This window comes from Zosterops lateralis (genome assembly GCF_965231275.1).
Source record: "Zosterops lateralis genome assembly, chromosome: 1".
Lineage (NCBI taxonomy): Eukaryota > Metazoa > Chordata > Aves > Passeriformes > Zosteropidae > Zosterops > Zosterops lateralis.
Genome location: NC_139762.1, coordinates 142907930 through 142931645, shown reverse-complemented (window position 1 = coordinate 142931645; position 23716 = coordinate 142907930).

The window sequence follows — 23716 nt, the reverse complement described above, 5'->3', positions numbered from 1 at the left end:
TTAATTTCTGCTGAACATAGAGTTTCATCCTTTAAAACCTTGCCTGGGTCACTGGCAGTCACTAGTCACAGTCACTGCCCTGCCTTTGAGAATTTATTGCCTCTGTGTTCAGTGTAAAACAAAATTTTTCCCACTCAAATATTTGCAAGAATCTGAAACTTTTGGAGGGATTTTAGGTTGCCCCTTTTCCCTCTTGTTCCTTTTGTATGAATATTAGCAAAGAAGGGAATCAAGACCCCATTAGAGCGAGAAAACTAGTCCTGGCCCCACCACTGACCCACAGGATGGCCTTAAATAATTTGCTCTCCATGTTCTCATCTGCAAAATAGGGAAACTATTTTGTTTCCTTATTTTGCACCTTTCCATTGTGCTCTACTCAGATAAAGCTTTTTGGTCTGCCTGGCAGCTTGCTGCCTCATTGTAGCCCTGGGGTATTTTTATCTTCTTTTCCTCCTCTTGCAAGTGGACAACTCTGAGTTTCTCACACAGCAACAGTTGCTGCCCCTTATTCTGGTAGCAGCTCTTTGTCCTGCTGGCAGTGACATTAGCTTTCTCCTTTGGTTTGTCTTACCAGGCCCAGGAGGGAGAATCTGTGCTTGTTTGCCTGGCTAAAGGTAACACAATGGATCTGAAGGCTGTAAGGACCTCAAAAAAGAGAAAAGGGGACAATAAACCTAATGATTTTTAAGATTACCAAAATGTGGTGCAAAGACAACATCCTTCATGGTTTTTGGTTTCCTTAAGTATCCTGGTACATTGGAACCACAAACTATAATATGGTAAGTGAAGCAAAGTCAGCCAAACAGATAAATAGATGTTATAAATCTGGGACAGCATATATCTGATTATCCTTTGCAACTTAACTGAGAGAGTTTGCTCTATTTATGGCTAAGCCATTCTGTGATCTTACAGGAAATTGCTTTCTGTACACACCATTCTTAATAGATTTTTAAATTCATGCCTGCTCTAGGAAAGTGGATTATACTACAAGAGATTATGCATTTTTTCCCAGCTTTTAAGGAGCAACAGTAATGATGGTTATTGTTGATGAGGGCATTACAGAGCATTCGTGTAGCAAACACCTTGAATAGCTTAGTGTTGAAAGCTTTAATTTTCCATTTAATAATAGTGAAACTAGTTAATACTAATTTTATACAATCACTTCCTAAGCTTCTTAGAAAGCATGCAGTCATGGATTTAGTCTGTGCCACGGGGGAACGCCGTACATCATGAGGCTCAAAAAACCCCCAGAGTTATTAGAGCTATGTGTAATATTTTACATCCTGTCTTGGATCCAGTTTGTAAGTCCTTTGATTCATGGGCAATGATGACTTATCCGGGGATGGCTGCAGCGATTCCTGCCCCTGGCTGTCTGCCCCACCTCTCTCTCGGAAGTGTTCGTTCACGCTCTGGAGGTGGCTCAGCTCTTTGGGAAGCAGCTGTTGAACCAGCACAGTTTTCAGACCAGTCATATTAACAGAAAAACTGGCACTGGCTTTGGTTCTCCTTAATACACCAGGCTGTAATTTACAGTGGTTCAATTAGTGCCACACCAGCAGCTGAGCTGTCTCGAAGCAGGGGCAGGGCTCAAAGGTGAAGATGGGAATCCCTGCAGCCATCTGCTGCCATCCCTATTCATCAGCCAGATACCCAGACCTAGACTGGGGTTTGTAAATGTGCATGGCAGTTACTTGGTGTTTTCAACCAGCTCTTTTCTCAGATTCAGCTGGAGACTCCTCTGGGGATTTATGGTCTCACTGCATCCATGGGGATTGTATGGGATCAAGGCAGTTCTGACTTTGGGACAAGGACCCCTGTGGAGTTCTGGGGCCTTGGGAAAGATGAAATACGCTTTCTTTCACAGGGCTGGTGCAGAACCAAAGCTTTGTGTGTGTTTCACTGAAACCTGCTTTTGAGGTTTCTGTGGTAACTTCTTCAAAAGCAAGTGTCAGAGGGTAATACTGGGCTGGTATTTCACAATTTACTCTTACCTAAGATGCCCAGCCAAGGGGCAGAGTCAATAGTGTGTTATTTAATCAGCTTAGAGGACATACCAGCCTGCTACTGGTTCATGGGAAAGCCTCCCCTCCTGTGGCCATCTTGCTGTGGGTGCCAATAGTCGACACCCACGACTGCTGAAAATCAGTCACATTTTTTCCCTGTAAGTCACTCATGGGTTGATGATCTTTTGTGAGCAGCTTTCTGCCTGCATTTGGTCTCAACAGCATGACAGAGAATCACATTTGCCATCCAGTCAGACAATAACTCATCTGCTTTTAGAAAAAAAGGGGGGATGAAGTCAGTTTTGAGGGCTTCAACAGCTCTTGCTTTTCATTGGGCATGTTCTTTTCATCCCTTTTCAAGTGCCGTTGAGGGAGAATTTTTGAGAAGTGTGGCTCATGTTCTAGTTGTGTCCTTCAGAACAAAGACTGACAATTGTTTATGTGGGAAGAGCAGGTCAGGGACATGGTCAGTTGTGGTAACTGGCCCTGACAGCCCAATTAGTGACCTCCCCAGGGCAAAGTCTGTCAGAGGGCATCCTCCTCCTCCTATGGCCATGCTGCCTGTTTGATCCCTCCATTGTCTTTGAGCAAGGGCAGATCTGAGGAGGGATGAGCAGGGGGGATGGGATGTCCATGTTGTCCACTGGGATGGGCTGAGAGGGGATGTGCAAGTAGAAAGACATGTCTGGCAGAATAAGAGAGCAGGGCTTTTCTGGGGCTGGTTGCTGAGAGAGGTAGGAGCTGCTCTGGTGTCCAGGCTGGCAGGCAGGCATTGTGGGGATGGAGAAGGGACTGTGAGGTAACACTGAAATGGGACAAGCAGAGGGCTTAGAAAATAAGGCACCCTGTCTCAGATTGTATTTAAATTTTCTGTGGAGCACTCCTTCCTACAGTGTCAGCTCTTCTTGACTTTGAAGCAGGACACACACAAAAGCCTACCAAGAAGTTCCCATCCTTTTTGTTTTTGCTGTAGGAAGCAGAGCAGCCCTAGTTGCATATTCAGTAGTAATTTACATGGTTTTGGTTAGTTACGCAAGATATGTGGAGTTTCTCTTCCCCTAACTTGAATGTCTTGCACAACTAGTCAGCATAGTGTGAATTGTTAGTGTGAATTGTCAGCCCTCCAATCAGGACTACCAACTGCAGTTTGCCCTGACAAAGGAGACAGCAGAAACACAGGGGGGTTGAGAACAGGCAACAGAAATAATTAAGCATGGACAGACTTCCCTCAGGAAGAAACTGAAAAGAATAGTACTACTTTGTTAGAGAGTAGATGACTAAGAGTTATACAAATAAATGAATGGGAGAGGGAAAGTAGAAGAAGGGGTGGTGGTGTTCATATTTATCCTCTCAAGCTATAAAACAACAAGGCAACAGTCAATTAAAAGGAAAGAAAAAAATACCAGGTGACAAAACCTACTTTGCCTAGAATGGGATTGACTTGCCTTTGAGAAATCTTGTCTCACTGCAGAGCATAGATGGAGCCTAAAGGACTGCCCGGCTTGTAGTCCAGTCACTTGAGCTAATGAATCTGACAGTGTTGGTTTTTTAAAGAAAATACTTGTCTACATGGAAAATGAGGGTCAAAATAGGAGATGGTATGTGTTTGAAAGTGTTAAAATTTCTTTTTCTAAGTGCTGGTTTTGTGAATTCAAGGTAAAAAATTTCATTCTGGACAACGATTTCTGATCATCTTTCTCTACTGCAACAAAGGGGATATGTTTGGTTCCAGCAGTCCTCTTCTGGACTATCTGACAGTTACATAGTAATTTAAGATGACATTTTCCTTTGTGCTATTTTTCTGCTCTAAACCTTCTAGCATGAGACATCTGATTATTGGCTCCTTTGGTAAGTTGATGTGTTGTATTGTGCTTAGGATCATAGGTAGAGACTGGAGCTATGCTAGATACTTCAGATGTATGGGAATGCTCTGTCCTAGTGGTATAAAATGGTACCTAAAACTCATTTGAAGTGTTGGGTTTACAGCATCTAATTCATGTTAAATGAAGCAGATGATGTATATCAATGCTCTCTACTGCCCCAATCAACTAGAACTGGAATTCTTTGAGTTATTCTACTGTCTTGCACAAACATGATCTGATGCCTAAAGGCTCCAGTTAGGAAAGGGAATACGAAATGAGCTGCTCACCATATTGGGATGATGTTCAGCTACCAGAGTAAATATGGGTGAGGTGGAAACAAACTGATTACTTACTACATGGGAAGATAAAGGACTTGGCAGAACTGGACTGGTGCCCAAATCAGCCTCAGTAATGAGAGTGGGGAGGTTTCCCTTGCTTGTGTAGTGGTCAAACACTGACATATAATCACCACAGAAACTCGGTGTGTGCTCCCAGGCCTTTAGGACAGCTCTTCTGAGACTAGAGGTCATGCCCCGAGTGGGTTACAAGTGGCGTCCTGACTCAACAGATACTAAACTGTTTGGATGAATATTTAGAGTCATGAGAATGTCAGAAACTGAATTATAACAGGGAAGCATTTGAGAACTGCTGTGTGAAGAGCTTTGCCCTGTATGCTGTTGCATACCTGGCATACCTGTCCTAGCAAAGTCAATGAAGACATACCTGTGCACTGAGTAGAGCAGGTGCTTAAGTGCTTTGCAGGGTCACTGTGAGCACACACAGCTGAGATTTGGGTCTTGAGCAGTTTCTGGTGCTTCCTTCCCTGCCATGGTTTAACCTCAGCTGGCAGCTGAGCACCAGACAGCCACTCACTGCTCCTGCAGAGGGACAGGGGACAGAATCTAAAGGGTGAAAGAGAGAAAACTTGTGGATTGGAGATATAGGCAAAGCAGAAGCTGCACATGCAAGCAAAGTAAACCAAAGCAAAACAAGAAATAAATTCACTGCTTCCTGTGGGCAGGCAGATGTTCAGCCCATGATCCCCAGGACAGCATAGTTCCATCTCACGTAATGGTGACTTAGAAAGGCAAACACCTTCACTTCAAAAGTCCTTCCCCCTTCCTTGTTTTTCTCTCAGCTTTACATGCTGAGCCTGATGCCATATTGTATCCCTTGGGATATACCTCCGGTCAGTTGGGGTCCTCTACCAGCTCCTTGTGTACCCCAAGCCTCCTCATTGGTGGGGAGCTGTAAGAAACAACTGAGATGGGACTAGAAAGTCCAGTTGGAGTAGAAGAGTTCAAGGAGCATTTTTTCAATCAATATTTGATGAGAAGGCTACTTTATGGGGAAAGGACAGAGAGAGGCCTGGTGAATTATGTATTTATTTTCTCATGTTTGTAGGTAAATCATGCTGCTTACCTAACCCTTCAAAACATGAGACCTTTTCTGTTTGTTAGCATGCCCATGTTCAACTGAGCAGCAGTCATGCTTGTTGACTACTATTACTTCTAAGTGTTGCTCCCGTGTGTCTTATTGATCCAAAATTATTTTAATTTTTTCTAAAATTTAACGTCCCAAAATTTTTCTATTGGATTTTCTTGGATCATATCCCTTGTCATCAAACTGGAAGGAGAGTTTACTGTGTTGACCAAAGGAGAAAAATATCCTACAGGATTATGAGATTTATCGCTCCTGGTTGCAAAATTAGGGTCTCTTTGATGATTTTTGTTATCTCATGTACTGGACATGTGGCTCAGAAATCTGACATAAGAAAGACTTTAAGATGTACCTGGATTTAGATGCCAGCCCAAATTTTGTCGGTACAAACGGTGACAGAAAGCAGATGTATATCCCAGGATTTTCTGGGATATATATTTTTGAGTGCTTGAAATTCACAGCATGTTTCAATATTCTGCCTAATGCTTAAAAATCAAGACTTACTAGTAAAAAAGAAGATGATATTTTATTAGCAAAATGTGTTGCAGGTCTTGTAATAAAAAGACTTCTATCATTACTGAAAAGCTTGTTCAGTGTTGAATCTTCAGATTCACCTTGTCTTGTTACCTAACCACTTTGTCACCTTGTTACCTTGTTTACCCTCTGTCTTGGTACTGCCCTGTTTAAAGGTAATTGAAAATCAAGGATCTGCCTAAAAAAGTCATTATTTTTCTCCAGATGTGGTCACTGAATTGCAGTACAGCTGTTCAAGAAGCAATCAAATGAGGGTAACTGGATTTTTTTTTTTGGTTGGTTGGTTGGTTAGGATTTTATTTTATTTTATTTTATTTTATTTTATTATTTTTGTTTTGTTTTGTTTTGTATTTTGGTGTGTGGATGCTTTAGGATTATTGCCATAATTCAAATCTTTATCCATTAGTATTATGGATCTCCCATTCAAAGTTAACTCTTGAAAGCATCAGTCACACTCTATGAAGGAAGGTGTGACGATCTGCATCTCAGTTTATATACCTGCATCTCAGACTGATAAATCATTTATGAAAGCATTTGAATTGAGCAGTGTGAACACAACCACTGGAATGGGGAAAGAGTAATGATGCCCTTGATTCCAGCATCAAGGTTTATTGCTGGGGATGTGTGAGTAAGCCGTCTCTGGGTCTAGGATACGGGGTACATAAATGTGTGTTTAACCCAGACAACTTTTATCTTTTACATTAAGTCAAAGGGAAGAAGAAATTGGGGTGAAATTGCTTGTGAATTTTTTCGCTGTTTGTGAAATACTGAGCCCATGGTGATTAGATCTTGGAGTTTGACTTTTGGAGAGTGAAGAAATCCCACCCACGGGGACCATTTGCCTGCCATGCAAACCTGACTCACAGATGTAGCAGGGTCAGCATTGTAACATTTCCTGAGAGCAATCACACTGTATTACATTCTGAAGATTTTGCTTATCTGGAATATTTCTCAGTGCTGTAGCAACTTATTGCAGGCCCACAGTAACAAACTGTTGTTTTCTGAGGAAATCTGAGCTTGTGCAATTTACTTCTAACAGACAGTGCATTCAAAGTTGAGACAGTGCAGACTTCACATGCACCCAGGAAGCCTCTCCTGCAGCCTGCTGAGTGTTAAAATAGGCTTATTAACTTCTTTTCTGGGCATCTCTTGTAAATTGAATGATAAGGGTTGCACAAAATCATCTCTCTTGGCAGTATACAGGACTCCTCCTTGAAATCTAGCTACTGCTGGCTGCATTTGTATCAGAACTAGAAAATTAAGACATACAAATGTAATATTGGGAATTATTTCCAGGCTCCTGATGTTGCTCCAAAGCTTAAAGAAGTTCCAGCCTGAGGATCATCTCTGAGTGTATCATTAGTAGTTGGCTTATTTAAATTCCCCTAGGTGGGCAGTTACATCATTTAAACATAAAAACTTGGGTTTATGTCAGGCTTTTACTAAGCTAAGTAATGTTAATGAGAAGCAGTTCTTTCTCTAGGAGAATTTAGTCTAACAAGAGCAAGGGATGACAGAGTCGTCAGAGGGAAATGGATTCCCATGGAAATGAAGGTCAGGCAGGAACATGGTATCAGAGCCAGGACCAGAATGAAGTTTCTAGTGTACTGGATCAGGCTGCACTTAGCTGCTTCTGTCAACTGGAGGGCTGGAAAGAGGAGTTTGAAAGAGGCTGTTAAATGGAGAAAAGGCCACTTATATGCTTCACTGATTTTACCAACAGAGATTCTTGGGAGAGGGTTTTCTCTAACAAGCAATGTGGTTTTATTATAAATAGTGGAAAGAGAAAAATGAATCATTTACAACATATTCAGCCTGGTGTTTAAGATGTTACAATTTCAAAGCCCATGCAAGTACAGAGCACATGTTGCTAACACTTGTGTTCACAAGCAAGTTTCTCGCAAAATCAGCTGACTTTGCCTGTTCTGGTGTCAAGTGTTGCAATGGTCAGAGCCTGTTTCATTTCTCTATGAAATAATACTGAGGCCCTTTGGGCCAACTCCTTATGGGCTCACAGACATTGCATCCCCCAGTTCCAGGCATCCTGCTGTCTCACAATGCCTTGGCCCTGGACTGTTCACCACTCAGGTTTCCTTACCATGCAGAGATGAGAGAGGAGAGCTCAACAGTCAGGCCCCTTGAACAGGGCACCTTTCTCCAGGGCAGCCCTGGTATAGATTGTGTGGGGTTTTGCTGTTAGAGTTCTCACCCAGTGAGGAGAGGGACATGTCTTCTCACTGGTACCAAGGTATTCAGAGCTACCATTTAGGAGACAAGACACTTTTTTTTTGTTCTTCCACCTCTTGGGGTTGTTGGAAAAGGGAAAAAATGTAGATATCCCCCATTCTAAAGGTAATCACCTAGGATTGGCTTAAAATGGGACTGAGATAAATATAAAATCACCTTCTCACCAATGCTATTCTATACAAGGCCTGGCCATGAATTTGGGTCCATGCACAGAATATACCTGGAATATATTTATTGGTTTGGAACTTGGAGACAAGTGGGAGAATATGTAGGTTCAATCCTGCCCAGACAGGATTCAAGTGTTAGTTAAGATGCTATCAAAAAGCTTGATAGTGTCAGAAGGAAGAGGTTGCTTCTGGCATGAGCTTGGTTGCTTATAGCTCTAGATGTCAGCTAAGCAGCACTTTTGAAGATCTTAATGATAGTAAGATGTCTTCTGAAGCTTTTGGAAAGCAGGCCTTTTTAAAGTCACATGGTCCTTGTCCAGTCTTGCCACAAATTTAGACTACCTCGCAAATAATAAATACAATTCTTGTTTGCTATTAGCAAACTCCAAAACACAAAATGTTAGTCTTTATCTGAACAGAAATAATTCCTTTCATTACAGTTTAAAAGGCTGTAGAATATTTTTCCTACCAAATTATCTAAAAGCTAAAATTGTAATTCAAATCCTGAGTGGCTAATTATAGCATACTGCTCTTTTGATGGAGAAAAGTAGTTCTGCAGAAGGCAGAACAACCATCTCCTCTACACTAAGATCTATTTCTTTTCACAAAAATGGGAATATGCTGGATGAGGGAGAATAACCCTTTACTTTCTGTTAATTTAGAAGTTTAATGTAGGTTTATGAGCAAAACCTTCTCTGCAAAAATTTGGAGGGATCAGGAAGAAACATGAGCCCTGTTTTCTTCATTTTTGGGAAAGAAAGTTGATTTGTGTGTTCACAATTCAGTGTGTTCTGTCGTCCATTAAGGGAACAGGCAACTGTCTTTCCATTACCCTGTGCTTTGCACAGTCCTTTACAGCAGTGCACAAAGGAGGAACCAACACTTACTTGGCATGGCACCATATCCTACCTCTGCGGTGCACAGCTCTAAATGGCAGCACCTTGTCCAGGACAATGGCAGGCTGCCCAGTCCATGTGGAGTGAGCTGGAACTGAAGAAATGAATCTTTACTCCATAAGGAGATGTTAATAAAAACTAGGGCTCAGTTGGAAGGGAGCTGGTAGAGGAATGCAGTCTTTGAAGAAGTTAATGACCCACCTACCCTACAGGTGAACAGATCTGAGAAGTGTAGTGATGTGCCAGCCAAGGTGTTGCCTCATATCCCTGCTACTGTAGAATAACATTAGTCTATGATCCTCTGGAAGCTGAAAGTTGAATGTGAATTCAAGAGTTTGGAAACTGGACAAGGCCTCTAATGCGTCAATAAAAAGAAGAAATGTCAAATTGCTGAGATACATATGAGACTGGCAATTCTACTGTAGCCTGTGCTTGTGGGGTGAGGTACCCATCCCAGTTGGTGTGATGTTAGTCCAAGTGGAGGAAGAAAAGCACAACTTCTGTGACAAAATATTCAGGAACACTGCTGATTTAGGTTATCATTTAGGACTATTCACTAATTAGGATTTCTAGTATCTGGTAGTGGTGCTCCTGAGTGCTGCAATACCTACTCCAATGTCCTGGTGGAGGGGGTCCAGCCAGGCCCACACTGAGGCTTGGGTCATAAAGGTGTGGGAAATATTTTTCTTACAAAGAGTTAGTCCATCCCATTTTTGATCAGGAAGAGTAAAACCTATCCAACTTCTGTTTCATTATGCAAGCCTTTCAGCTGATGGAAGCACTAGGATATTCCAGCAAGGTTGTTGGTCACCATTTCATACATAGTTTCTTGCCCAATTAATACACCTTGTCATTAACCACACAAACAAAACTCTATACTTGTGGGAATAAATTTGCAAAAGCAACCTGTCCACAAGAAAACTCTTGTTATATTTCCCCATTTTTTTCAAAAAAAAGGAAACAAGAAAACTTCTTCTTATAGTTCCAGCTCTGTAATATTCAGCTGATTTGAAGTTGAAACCCTGATTTTAATCCATATAAATAAATAAAGAATCAGGCCCTGGCTGAGGGGTACATGTTTCTGTAGCACCACATTACAAGAGTTCTTAATTCCCTGACCCTAACCCTGGAATGCAAGGAAGAGTCAAAGTTTGGCAAAGGTTGTAGCCAGATGCAATGCGCTTCTCTGTTCACACCCTCCCTAATGACTGCTCTTTAAAAAATAATAATAAAATGCAAATAACTTACACCTGGTATAGCTGGAAAGTCAAAGAAAAGAAGTAAAGAACATGGAGATTGTGGGAGTGCTGTTATCATTGTTGTTATTATTACTATTATTATTAATCAGACAAATGCACACCTGTCCAAAAGTTCCTCAAACATTGTCTGCTGTCGCTTTGATAGGCCCTGTGAATGCACTGAGGTAATGTCCTTTGGTTGGCTTATTTAATTGAACAGATGATGGGGGGTGGAGGAAGCTAGGCAGGGAAACATGCTAGAGATGGAAGAGAAGAATTCCCACCCACGCAGTAGGCATGTACTGTAATAATGGAATAATTATGTGCAGTTTGTTTATAGCTGTCTTCCCCTAGCATCGACGCCTTGGGCTAGAAGTGAAGCAGGACGGGTCCTGCAATCAGTTTTCACAATCATGTTTTCGCTGTGATTTGTCTTTTATTCCCCATTAGAAAGCAGAGCATGTCTAGAGCAAATGCAGTGGCTTCAGCCCTTCAGGACACTGCAAATTTGCTCAGATTTGGGGAGGGATGGGTGTTCATGAGTTATGAGTTTGGATTTGTGTCAAGATCCGTGGATCCCGACATCCCTAATGATGATTCTCATTCCACAATCCCAATCTGTCCAGAGTTGCTCAGAGCTGGATAACTTTTGGCCTGAGACACTTTCCAGCCTTTCAAATAATGAACGTTGGGTTGTGGACAAAAACCAAAGCCAGATGGCTTTGTGTGGTGAGACAGCTAAGTAACTGTTACTGCAATGGACTGTACAGTGGGGATTTGTTCCTGGTGGTTTTGAAGCAGGTTAGAAATTTTCTTGTGGATTCTTCCTGCTGCTTGTTAATAAAATTGATCATGCCCTGGTTTTACATTTCAGCATGAACTCACACTGTGCTGATGGTAAAATGCTGATGATTTGCTTTCTGCTGTCCCTCTAAATGTATTGAAGGATATTGTAATCTTCATGTAGCTGCCATTTTGTGTTCAGTTCAACTGCAATCTGCCATGAATGCATACACAGCATTTTAATTCCAGTGGCACTTAGGAAAACATTTCCAGGCAAGTGGAGTATCCACATGATGAACTTTATCTTTGTCTTGCAGCAGGCTGCATGCCATGTCTGTGTAGTTAAGAAGAGAAATGGGAATTATTCACAGATTAACTGCAGGGAGGTCAATAAACAGACATCGGACCAGGAAATGACTGGAGAACATGATAGTCACACCTGCTGCATTGGATCTGTCACACAGGTTGAGCACTTTGACAGCAAATGGCTTATTTCATATGCATTTGTGTAGCACATCACATCGTGAGGGGCTTGATCTGGGGTTTAGTGGATGTAACTGCCTTGGAAACTCAGAGCAGCCAGTAGATAGCAACTAATGAAATGCCTCCACAATGTTTATGTGCAGAGTTGATAACAATGTGTTCACCATACATTGGCTTTGGAAATGCCTTGGAAATTGAATAGAGCTTTATTTAAGGGGTAAGAGAAGTAATAGTAATTATGAAGTGACAATGAACATACAAGGCAGGTGTTACCACCACCTTACACGTGCAGCAGACATCCCTTTCCTCAGGAAGTTACAAGCTGGAGTGCTATTTAATCAGCTAAAACTGTTGTGTGGAATGTAGAAAAGCATGATTTTTTGTCAAAACTGCTCTGAACAAGCTGCAGTAAAAAATCAGCTTTAAAAAATGGTAATAGATCTTATTTTAAAAACAGTTTTGGATTACATGATTTTTAATTGTTTCAACATTGTGGTCAAGGCCTTAGCTTTGAAGGGTGACATGGAGCAATGGAAAGCCTTCTGGGCTGCAGGCAGATGCCAGCCACTACAGTGGACATTCCTATTCCCTGAAGTGCTGCTCAAGTAGAGTAGGAGGAGTGAACCAAGCAATGGCTCTGTCAGCCACCTTGACTCCAACTGGGAATTTCAATGAAATGAGTGCATTTCTGTGCAATACTGATCTCACTTAACCAGCCCTTTCTGATGGACATCCTTTCTGCTGCAACATGCTTGTTATGTCCCATAGCTCTCTCCCTTGGATCCTACCATGGCTACGGCTATATGATTGTTTGCAGTGGCCATCTTCTCTTATTCCAACAGCATATATAGGAAGTTACCTAAAGCAAATGGATAAATAAACAAAAAAATAGCAAGGCATGGTGGGCTAACAGAAATTTAGGAACTAACATTTCTCTGTTTGACTTACTACCAGTGATTTAACAGGGGGCCTTGGGTAAGTTACTTCATATTTCTATGACACAGCTTCTGCTTCTGAAACAACTGTCTGCTGATCTCACTGTGGCAGTTGTAAAGCTTAATTTACTTATATTTTCTAGCACTTTGAAGATTTGAACTGCACCATATTATGGGAATCGTTGGGAGTCATAAAAGAAAGAGTCGGTGTTGCAAGAGGAGTTATGATAATGAAGTCTAAAGTCAGAGACTTAATGCCTCAGTTCTTTGCTGAATCAAAGCCTAAGACTGTGAGTTCTTTGAAACAGACTCTCCTCAATTAGAGGCCTGCTCAGAACATAATAGGGCTATGACATACCTGGGGCCTCTGAGTCCCTCTGTAACAAATGGTTACATACATAAGCTTGAAGATGGCACCAGCTGCAGGAGTGCTACAGGTCCCTGTAGGATCTATCTCTTTCTCTCCCAGCTCTTAGGTTTTTTTATTATCTTCAAATCTCTGTACCTTACTGCTTGTTCCATTCTCCAGGTCCTTAAAGCATTCTTCAAGCTATAAATAAAGAAGATAAAATTACAGGGTACTTAGATGCACACTAGCTAGGAAGCTGAATGGGCATGAAAGGGCTTCCTGGTTTCCTTCCAATTCAAAATGTTATTGAGTTACTATGTAATCAGATAAATGAGTTGTTAATCAAAGTGATGTCAGCTTGGGACATACTATAGAAAGATGATTCCGTTGTAATCACAACTGTATAATTAAGCAATGAGGCCTGACAGGGCTTGAATTATAGCACGATAATTTTCACCTCAGTGCTGCTGATGAGGGCCATGGCTGTCTGCCATCCAAGTACCCGGTTATGTCTTGCTGTACAACAACCCCTGTGCTGAAACATCTGAGACAAACCAGAGTAAAAAAAAAATTCTTTCATCTCACCACCCCCCGCCCTGCTCCAGGGTGAAGCATTTCTGTGATCAGGCTGAGCCCTGGGTATTTGGAAGCAAGTTTGACTATGTCTCTGCTGTTAGAATATTTATAATGTGAATGCATTATGCTTGACACAAATCTAATGTGACAGCAAGGTATGGGATCTTTTACAGTTAAATTTCAGCAAAATGCTTATTATTACAGAAAAAGCCCAAAAAAAGGTCCCTACCTAGCAATACTTAGCATTTCCTAGATGTAAAACCCATTCTCCTCTGAGAAGTTTAAACAAAGGATTAGCTTTCACATTCACAGTTCTCTATCCACCACCCTTGGGATAGAGAAAAAATTGCACTGACTTAAAGAACTTTGAGGAGACATTGGAAGAACATGGACTTTGGCAACCTCTTACATGAACAGTGGCATAGATGTGAGTTAAAATGACTTAATATAGAATAGTGACCAAATCCTACAGTCATCGCTTGGGTGAAACTCCCATGGAAAGCACTGGGCATTTGAGTCAGCAGCTGAAAATTTGTTCCACAGACTCAGTTTGGAGGTGAAAATGCCAAGGCTGAAAAGTTCCCTTTTCTCATGGGGGAAAAAATGTCACCTAAGAAATATAAACCTCATTTTTCCATGAGTGAGGTGCCACCTCATTTTTCCTCATGAAGTGCTGGCTTTGCTGAGGAGGTAGGAAATGTTATGCAATTTACCCTTTCCCTCTACAAACTCCCTCCTGTCATGTCACCATCAGCCTTGCCCTGCATGGACATTGCTCATACTTCTGCTTTAGGAGTGTGATTTTCTGCTGAGCTGATGCTCACCACACCATCGGCTGCCTGGGAAGCATTTTATTTGTTTGCTTGTAGTTTGGGATCCCTGGGACTGAGAAAAACCCCAGTATATCCAAATAAAGCATTTTTTCACCTTCTCTAGAGCCTCTTCCAAGGTGTTGCAGGTGATGGCAGTGCATGCAGTCTTGCAGGCACCTTTGTCTCCTTGGAGGTGGAGCTGGGCAGTTTTCCCCAGTGCTGGCAGGCATGAGCAGCCCAATGCAGCTACCTCTGCCTCAGGACAGAGAAGGGCAGCTCTGGAATCATGTGGCCACTCAGAACACCTGCGCTGGACACTTTGGCTCAGGTCCTTTGTGACGGCTGCAGAAGCATTTGTGGACTGCAGTCAAGACCAGCGAAGCACATAATTTTCCCAGTGTTGCCTCTGTTGCAAAAATGATGTGCTCTTGGCAATACTGTCAGGAAACTCTGTTCCTGAGGCTAAGTGCATGCAAAGTAAAGCTTCTCTTCTGATGAACAAAATAAAAATATCCTGATCTTGGCTGCAGTAGCAAAAATGCTCCTGGCCTATTAAAATTATATTGTTGAAAGAAGTGTCTCTGTGTCTGCTGGTGTACCTGTAAATCAGTTCAAGTGAACAGTCCTTTGAAACTCATTTCAGCTGATATATATGCTCTTGAGGATGAATGAACTTTTGAGCTGCCAATGCTGCCATCCCTCATAAGTCAAATCTCTTCTCCAAATACTTGAATCCCATGATGATAGTAAAAACTAGGGATTTACAAGATACATCAGCATCAATTTTTTTGAGAGCTTTCACCTTGGAAGGCAAGAAGCATCCTTGGGTTGAGTGCCTGTCAAATGAGTACAGATGCAACAGTGGAAGAGAGGAATATTTTTTGCTCTCATCTTTCACTGCTGGCATAAGAAGCTGGCTTGAGAGATCCTCCATTAACAAAAGAAAAGGTACAAAGAAAGCAGTCATGACACAAATTTGCCTCTGCTTATGATTATACTCATGTTTCCTTGCATATGGTCACCAGAGAAGCTATAATTTTGGTAAACTCAGATTACTGCCTGACTTCCTTTCCCATAGTAAGGAAAGCAGCCAGTCTGTGGGAAACTGGAAGCTTCTCTGGAGTGATAGCCTGGACAGGAACAAGGCTTGCTGTGTAGGGTGTTCCAAAGGCATGTGTCCCTGCTAGTTACTGCTCCTTGCACCTTATGACAAAAGGAGTCAAGGAAACTGATGGTGACAGATCCATAAGTGGTGAAAGAGAGAGGGATATTTTTGTAACATAATTTCTTGAACACTTGGAACTTCCTGCCACATGATGCTCCTCAAACAAACTTTTGCAGGACTCTGAAGGCTTGTGAATTTGCCTACACCATTCAGAGAGAAAGGTGTTGACCTTCAGAGAACGTATTCAGAAGTTACATATCAGATGTTAAGTAGATAGTGTTAGCAGGAGAAATGACACATATTGCTGACATTTTCATACATGCTTTGTCTGGGACTGCCCTTTTAAGAGGACTGGCCATTTCTAAGTAGCCAACTGACAACTTGGGTTTGGATCTTGGATGGTGAGATGTTTTGATGAGTGGTTCTTGTATCATCATTAATTGTATGCTGTGTGCAGATCTACTGATGTTCTGTGGCATAGGGATTTGAGATGGGATGCCCAGGGCTGATGAGGGGTGAACAGTCCTTAGGGTGGATTATCCTCTGCCCTTGAGATGGCTCTTTTTTCCCACTGCCACTTTGATTTTTCCATCCTTGACTGACTGTTTTAGTTTGCTGCAAATATCTGGATTTGTCAGTAGAGCAGGAGAAGAAGAAATTATTCTCCTTCCAGACAAAGGAACAACATGGTACTTGTGGTAGGCTCCCAGCACGGTTTGTGAGGCACTGGAATTGCTGGCAGAAGCCAACAGTAGACAGCATGGCTTATTTACCCCAGGCCGTGAACTGAAAGAGAAGCACAAGTTTTATACTGGAGGCAAGAAATGTCTCAGACACACCTGCATATTAGTGTGTAACCTAGAAGGTAGAGAGAGCCTAAAATTGTCATTTTGAGAGGAAATTAGTTCCAGAATTGTCCATCTGCTCTGAATTCCTAGCAGGAAAGTACTCAGTTGATGACTTGAGTAAAAAGTCTTGACCTTTCATTTCTTTTTCCTCTGGACTGTCACTGGATAAAAGATCAGACACAGGCTCCTTTGTGCCTCTGTGAGACATGCTGCTGGGGCAGGGAAATGGCTCCCATGGTTTGGATTTTCCACTCAGATAAGATTACTAAATGATTGAGAACTTCAAGTTCACAAAATTTACTTTTGTTAAAAAATTTAGCAGTGCCACCTGCAGGAAATTGCCGGGAAACCCAATCCCTGTCCGGGGAGCTCAGGCCCAACTGTCCTCTGCCTCCTGTGCAAGAGAAGATGAGGCTGTCAGTGTGGGGCTCCCCTGATGAGCTTTCTCATCGACATCAAAGTGAGATCTGCATCTGCAGATAATGCAGAATACCTGAGAACAAAACTTTGTCCAGAAACCACTGTCTTTGATAGCTGTTACCTTTTGATTTTGAAAGCCTTCTTTTTTCCCCCCAAAGAGCTTTCCCAAACATGATGCATTGCATATATAAACTCTGGTCCAACTCCCAGTGGAAACGATGGCAGCTTTCCCTTGAGTGCGATCCAGACTTTAATGCCTTTCATGTATGCCAATGAAAACTCTTTACATTGCATACTAGTGCTCTTTAAAGGCTCTCAAGTAGATAGACAGATTAGATTATTTAGCACTATACAATGCAGCATAAGTGGTGCTGGTGAGTCATGAAATGGCATTCTTCCCTCTGACTCAGTGAGGAGTCAATGCCCAAGCATGTTGCTATGTGGCTCTGTATTGTTGGAGGTGTCTTTTTCAGACAAGAAGTTAAAAAAAAAAAAAAAAAAAAAAAAAAGAAAAAAAAAGTTTTGACCCACTATTCTTGCTACAGACCCCATTTGCCTGTGAGGGCCTTGGTTGAACTTTGTAGAATTTCTCACCCTAGCACAAGTTATTCTCAGCTTCCAATAGAAAACTATTGTTCTCCTTGCCAGGAGGGAGCAGGGTTTTGAGCTATCTGGAACAAAATGTTTTAAAAACAAGAATGGGTTATTGCAAATACACTGTGGGGTTTAAATCCTTAATATTGAAGGAAAACCTACACCATCACTTACTGCACATTCATATTTAGCATTCTGGTTTTGTTTACCGCTGCAGTGACTGTTTTCAATTACTGTTCTCTGCATGAAACCACTTTACTCAGGCCTGCTGCATATGCAGAACTGGCTTAGAAGATGACTACTCCATTTTGAAGTGATTTTCAAGGTGTCAGACTGCTTTTTTGTTCCTTATCTATAAGGCACTTGGTGCCTGGAGTGTGAGAGTCTCTTGTTTAAGCACCATCCCTTTTCCTGGTCGAAAGATTTCATTGCAGCTCTTCCTCCAATGTGCAGAGAAAAGGGTTTCACCTGGCTCTTTCATCTGCCCCATCTCCTAACCACCAGGATGTAAATGATATGACACTGTTGCAAAAAAACCTCTCAAAACCTGATGTCTTGACAAGAATACTTCAATTTTCAAATTTTACTTTGTAGAAAATGTACTGATCAGCTCTGGTATGCAGAGAGGTTTGCCTAACACATTACATAAGTAGCCCTGAGATGTTCTCACGGCTCCTTCTGAGGACAAGACCTTCCCAGGCAAAAATCAAGTGTATCTTGGGGCAGCTGTATTCTCTTGGTAATAACCAGTAATTGAGGTTACAAGTTGTTGTTCTATTTGGGATATTGCAAGCTATGGGATCCATTCCTCTTTGGAAAGGACTGCTGAGGTGGAGAGGGCTTCTTGAGGCACAATGGCACAGGTGAGATGGAAAAGAGGGGGTGAGGCCAAGGGCAGCAGCAGGAGCAGCTCTGTTTGAACATACTTGTTGAACAGTATGGGATTCCAGTGACTGCCTTTGCCCCTTGTAGCATTTGTGCCAGTGTGATAAACCACTTGTTTTAACTTATTTTATCAGTATTCAGTTCTTCATGTTGCAATTTTTTATTTGTTATGTCCCTTCAAATGTGAAAATAATGCTTTACCTGGGACAGGCAACTTAATCATCTTCCTGTGCTGTGGCTATTTTTTGTGACTCCAGTTAGTGTCTGGTAATGATTTGATAATAATCCAGAGCATTCAGAAACTCAATTTTTAAAATTAAGAATCATTTAATCAAAGCAGATTAAAGAAATCTTTAAATTTCTTTTAAAGGATTATGACAAAATGCTCAGTCCCAGAGATTAACTTGAAGAAACTATTTTCAGGGGGAGAAGCTGTATTTGGGAGTGCTCACTGATCATTCTACATAAAATTGACAGCAGCTGGAGGAGAGATTTCCTCATTCCTTTGGACTGTAAGCTCAGCTGTGTAGATGCTTTCTCAGAACCTAATTGTTTTCATATGAACTTGTGGAGGGGGGACACAGAGCTATTGAAATTATTGCAATTGCCCAGGGAAGAATTCAGAAGTTCCAAAGGAGAGTTTTGTTACAAGCCCATATAGCCAATAATACTTACCTCCAAAAAGTCCTCTTGCTTAAAAAAAGCCTGTAGAGAAGGCTGATTAATGCCAAGCAGAGTAAGGAAATTGACAGTGTTCAATGCCAGAGTTGTGCCATGCAGGGATTAACCTGCATTTATTGTATAACAGAGAGCTTAACACAGGATGTTTCTCCACCTAGTCAGAGATTTTTAACTTCTACTGAGGGCCTGTCCTTGTAATGAAGAATTGATAAATGAGAGAAGCTATGGGAAAAGCCATAAACTATGCTTGCAAGAGGCAGAACTGATTTGGGATTGAGGAAATTAGAGAACAGAGGCTGTGATTGATCCAGGTGCCTGAAGGAGTTCCCCAGCCTCAAGGTTAACTGGAGAGCTGCTTGGTGTCCTCAGCACCTTTTCAGCACTGACATTTGCATTGCAGCTGCTAAATCAAAAATACAGCTGAATGAATTTAGTACTGGGGGGACTTGTGTGCTGAGCTGAGCTCCTCTGGATTTATACCATATTAGATGAGAAGAGTTTTGCCTTGAAGTCTGTGGTTTATGTGATATATGGCATATACTGCCAGTAATGACAAAAAAATCCTCTAGTGCCTTTCTTTGAGTTGTTTCTGATTTACACCCAAAGACATTAAATTTTCTCTATATTTATATCCTGGTGAATTAAAACACTCTGGGATATGGGATCTAGAAGGGAAGTCAATAATTTCTGTTCCACATGATCAGGCCTAAAAATGTTCAATATTTTTGGTGCAAATTTTCTCCCTCTATAAGTTGTCTATGAAGTGTTTGGAAAAGAAAACATAAAGATGCTGCAGAGCAGATATGTGGTTACTAGACTGAAGTTTGCTTACTGTTCAGAAGGGGAAGAAAGTGAGTGAGTGTGAGATGACTCACATACGTATCTCCAACAGATCAGGCTTAACTGCTCTGAAAAGCAAACTGCAAATGATTCTTCCCCATGTGCAAATTCCACCCTCTGTCTGCAAACACCTGCTGGTGACTTCAGTGAGAGCCACATATTGGGAGGCAAGATTTATATCTCCAGACTTTATCAGGAAAAGAGTTTGTTGCAGAAGCAGAAAAAGAATTGCCTCCTGCAAGAGAGCCCACACATCAATTCCTGTAATATCTAGGCTTCATTTGGGCTCAATCTTTTTTTTTAATTTGTACTCTCCCAGATAGATGAAGTCACTGTTTAGGGACAAAAATACTATCAGATGAATGAGAGTTATTAATTTAGGAAAATTGAAAATACAGGAGGGAGAGCACGTGCAGGAAGCACAGGGTCTATTCAGTCCATTGCTGGAGAGGGGAGGTCACAGGTGCACAGATCAGCATATCCCAGGAATATGTTGGTGATAAAAACACTGCTGTTTTGCTGTGCCACTGTTCATGCTTTTCCCTTAGGGAATATCTGTAGCCGTAAGAGCAATGCAATCAAAGACCATGATGGCTGCTCTGCCCTGAAATGTCCCAGGGCTGAAAGCCTCCATTCCTTTCACCAGCAGCTGAAGAGCCAATCTGTCACCCTCTAGCTGCTCCATGCCTGCCTCCATGCTCTCCATGCCTGCACACCTGCTATGCTGTGCAGTTTCTGGATGATTTAGGAAGCTGGGCACTCTGTGCTGGCTGATCACTCAGGCAAATTCTCAGATTTAGCAGTAGAAAACAGGTGCAAATCTGTGAATGGAGCCTAATCTTCCAGGCCAGGGGACAAAAGGGTTTTATATGAAGGCAGGTTTGTTGCTTTTGAAAGAGGCAATTGCATTGCCCTAGCAGAAATGAAAAAGGAGTTCTCACAGTTTTTTTCCACAATTGTTATGAGTAATGTTTTCAGTCGCTCGGTTTGTGTTGTGCATAATGAAATATAAATATAATGCTTCGTGGAATGCTTTGTCATAGAAAATATTTATTAATAGCAGATTTGCAATCATCATCTTGTCTTTGATTTGAGCAGGTTTTTTCTTCTCATAAGGTTCTTTCGGGCTGCTGAGCTGTGACTGATGCGTGTTTATTTCAGTTGAGTCATCAGTATCATTAATCCTATCTTATTTACCAATGTTTGTCATTTTATAGCGTTTAACTGGTAGGGTGACTCACCTCAGAGAGAAATGAGAACATGAATACAACAGGCTTTTTTCCTTCTTCCCCTTTGGCTTGGGGTAGGAATAGAGAATGACCTTTAAGGCACATCCTGAGTCATGAAGTTATCGTATTTACCTCTGCTGCTGTAAGATTAATAATTACAGTTGTCCCTACATACAAGGAAAAGAAGCTTGAGCTTTTGTCCACACTTTTCTTGTCTCTTCATGGCTTATGTGGAGGGAGACATTTTCAGCAGGCCACCAGGAAAAGGAAGATCTTGATGTCTCCCTCTCTTCAACAGGAGCAGCAGAGCAGAACCTGAGGAGGAGCTGGGGAGGAAGGCTCTTCAGAGGAGCCATCCTGCTGGCCTGGCTTGAACTTTGTGAAATTTGCTCAGGGCACTATGAAACATTTGCATTTGCTTTACAGCTCAAGTGTGGGAACTGTCTTAGCAGAACCTCCGCCAAACCTGCTTCTTCACAACTAGAAACAACCCTTTCCTCTTCGTATCTGCCTGACATTAATTACTGCAGCTCACTGCTTGCATCTCAGCAACCTGCAGAGAAAGTGTGGCCCTTTAGTAACAGTGCTGCAGAAACAGCTGAGGGTGCCATGAGTCAGTCCCACCCCTCTGTAGCTGCTCTTAAGTGGGGGACTACAAGAAGAGACCCAGAAAAGGGCTTAAACATCTAAGATGCCAAGTGATGAGAGATTAGAGCAGAACCCAAAGCCATCACTGTCTTTAGTGTATCAGAAGGGTTGAATAAAGGGACTTGGCATCTCCATAGAAGCATTTTTCTGGGGACACTTTGCATGTATGCAAGTACCCTCATGGCTGTGCAGTCTTTCTAGATGAGGACTGAGGCACAGAAAAGTTGATGATCCCAAAGGGCTGGTATATTAAGCAGGGAATTGCCCAGAGTCAATGTAGGCAGCATGCAGCTCCTACAGCTCATTAGTCAGGGTGGCTGAGAACAGGGGTGGGTGGTAAATCCCAAGCCCCAGAAGCCTTAATTCAAGCACCTCCCTGTAACCCTGTGCCTACTTAGAAACACTTGCTCCAAAATAAGGGGCGGGGGGGGGGCGGGGGTAGTAGGGACAAAAGAGTAAAGTTGGGAAATGCGCACCCCTTCTAATTTCTGACCGTGATTCTCATTTTTCTGATCAGAAAAGGACTTTGAGGATATCACCTACCCAGTCCAACAGCTATGGAGAAGCTGTCCTCTCCTGAACCTCTACTCTTTCAAATGTGCAAATAGTAACTCCTTGAAAAGTTCCCTGAATATCACAATCCAGGCTGCTGTATGGGTAGAGCACCCTTATTTTCTTTTAAAATCTTGTCACTGAGCAGAACATAATCTCATTCTTGCTGGCTCAGAAAGAGCATGAGGCAGCAAAGGTTTTGTTTAGAACTGTCCCCAACCTGTTCTTTGCAGGCAAACTCCCAAACTATTAGGACTTTTAGGGTCCTAATAAGGGCCTTATTTAAGGACCTGGAGAATAGAACTATTAGGGTAGAAGTGCACCTGTACCTCTGATTCAGAGTGTTTGTGTTTCAATGTGTAACCTTGTAGGGGAGAAACAGGGTCTTTGTTTCTGATGGTAGAAAAATAATTCAGCTTTCAGCTTCCCACTTACTGGCTGAGGGTGTAAATCATTAGACTGCTGCTCTGCAAGAAGAGCATCAGGTGCTACAGTTTTCCCTGAGGAACCTGTCTGTGAAAAGAGCTGTGACTGAACACCTGGATTCTGGGTTTAGGTTTGGACAAGGTTTGAAGTAGCTCAACCTCACAAAACCTGGCATTTTGTCAAAAGATGTGGGGTCATGACCTGAGATGCTTATGTGGCAGCTGAACAGGGGGGTTCATGTTCACAACTTTGAACTGAGCTTACAATTATTTCTAATGTGGGTGCTGGATCCAGAATAAAAGTAGTATTTGATGATGTGCCCAAAACCATGCAGGTTGGAGACACAACAGTTTTGCTGTGCCTTAGCTGAGTGTTCTGACCCCACAGACCTTTACTTAAGAGCTGTTTTCTAAGAGTAGGCTATTGCAATTGTATTTCACTACAAACCTTTGTCCTCTAGATTACTGCAACGTGTAAGTTCAGTGACTTAGTCCTGGGTCCTGAGTTCATCTTATCAAGCAGCCACACCTCATTGTTATACTTTCAGAGAAAGCTCTTGGATAAGAGGTTCTTTTTCATCAGTGCCTACCTGCTTCCTGTTAAATCTGTGTATTTATAGGGCTGGCATCTTAAAAGGATTTGTCTCTATCTCTAATGTACTTGTCAAGGGACCGATAACTTGGCATATTTAAGTAATCATAATTCTAATGTTGCCAAATGGAACCTTCTAATTCTGGAACAAAGCTTTTTTTTTTTTTTCTTTAAATTTTCACAGGAGACGGGGTTGTAATTTCCCTCTTTCCTAATTTTGCCATACAGTTTTACCCAAGGGTTTGATAAGCCAGAGCTTCAATGAACCATAAATGTATTCTGTTCAGATATGACTAACATTTGCAGGCTTCTAAATATCTTCAGATATGTTGAGGATACATAATAAGAAGAAAGGCTGGGTGAAATTATTTTGTTTAATCTAATTACTTAGGGTGTTTTTCAAATTGTGGCTGTCTCTTGAAAACCTTCCTTGTTACTCAGAGTTGCCTCACACAGGGACAGCAATTTTCTTTGAACATTTTATCAAAGTTCACTTAAAGCAACATGATAAA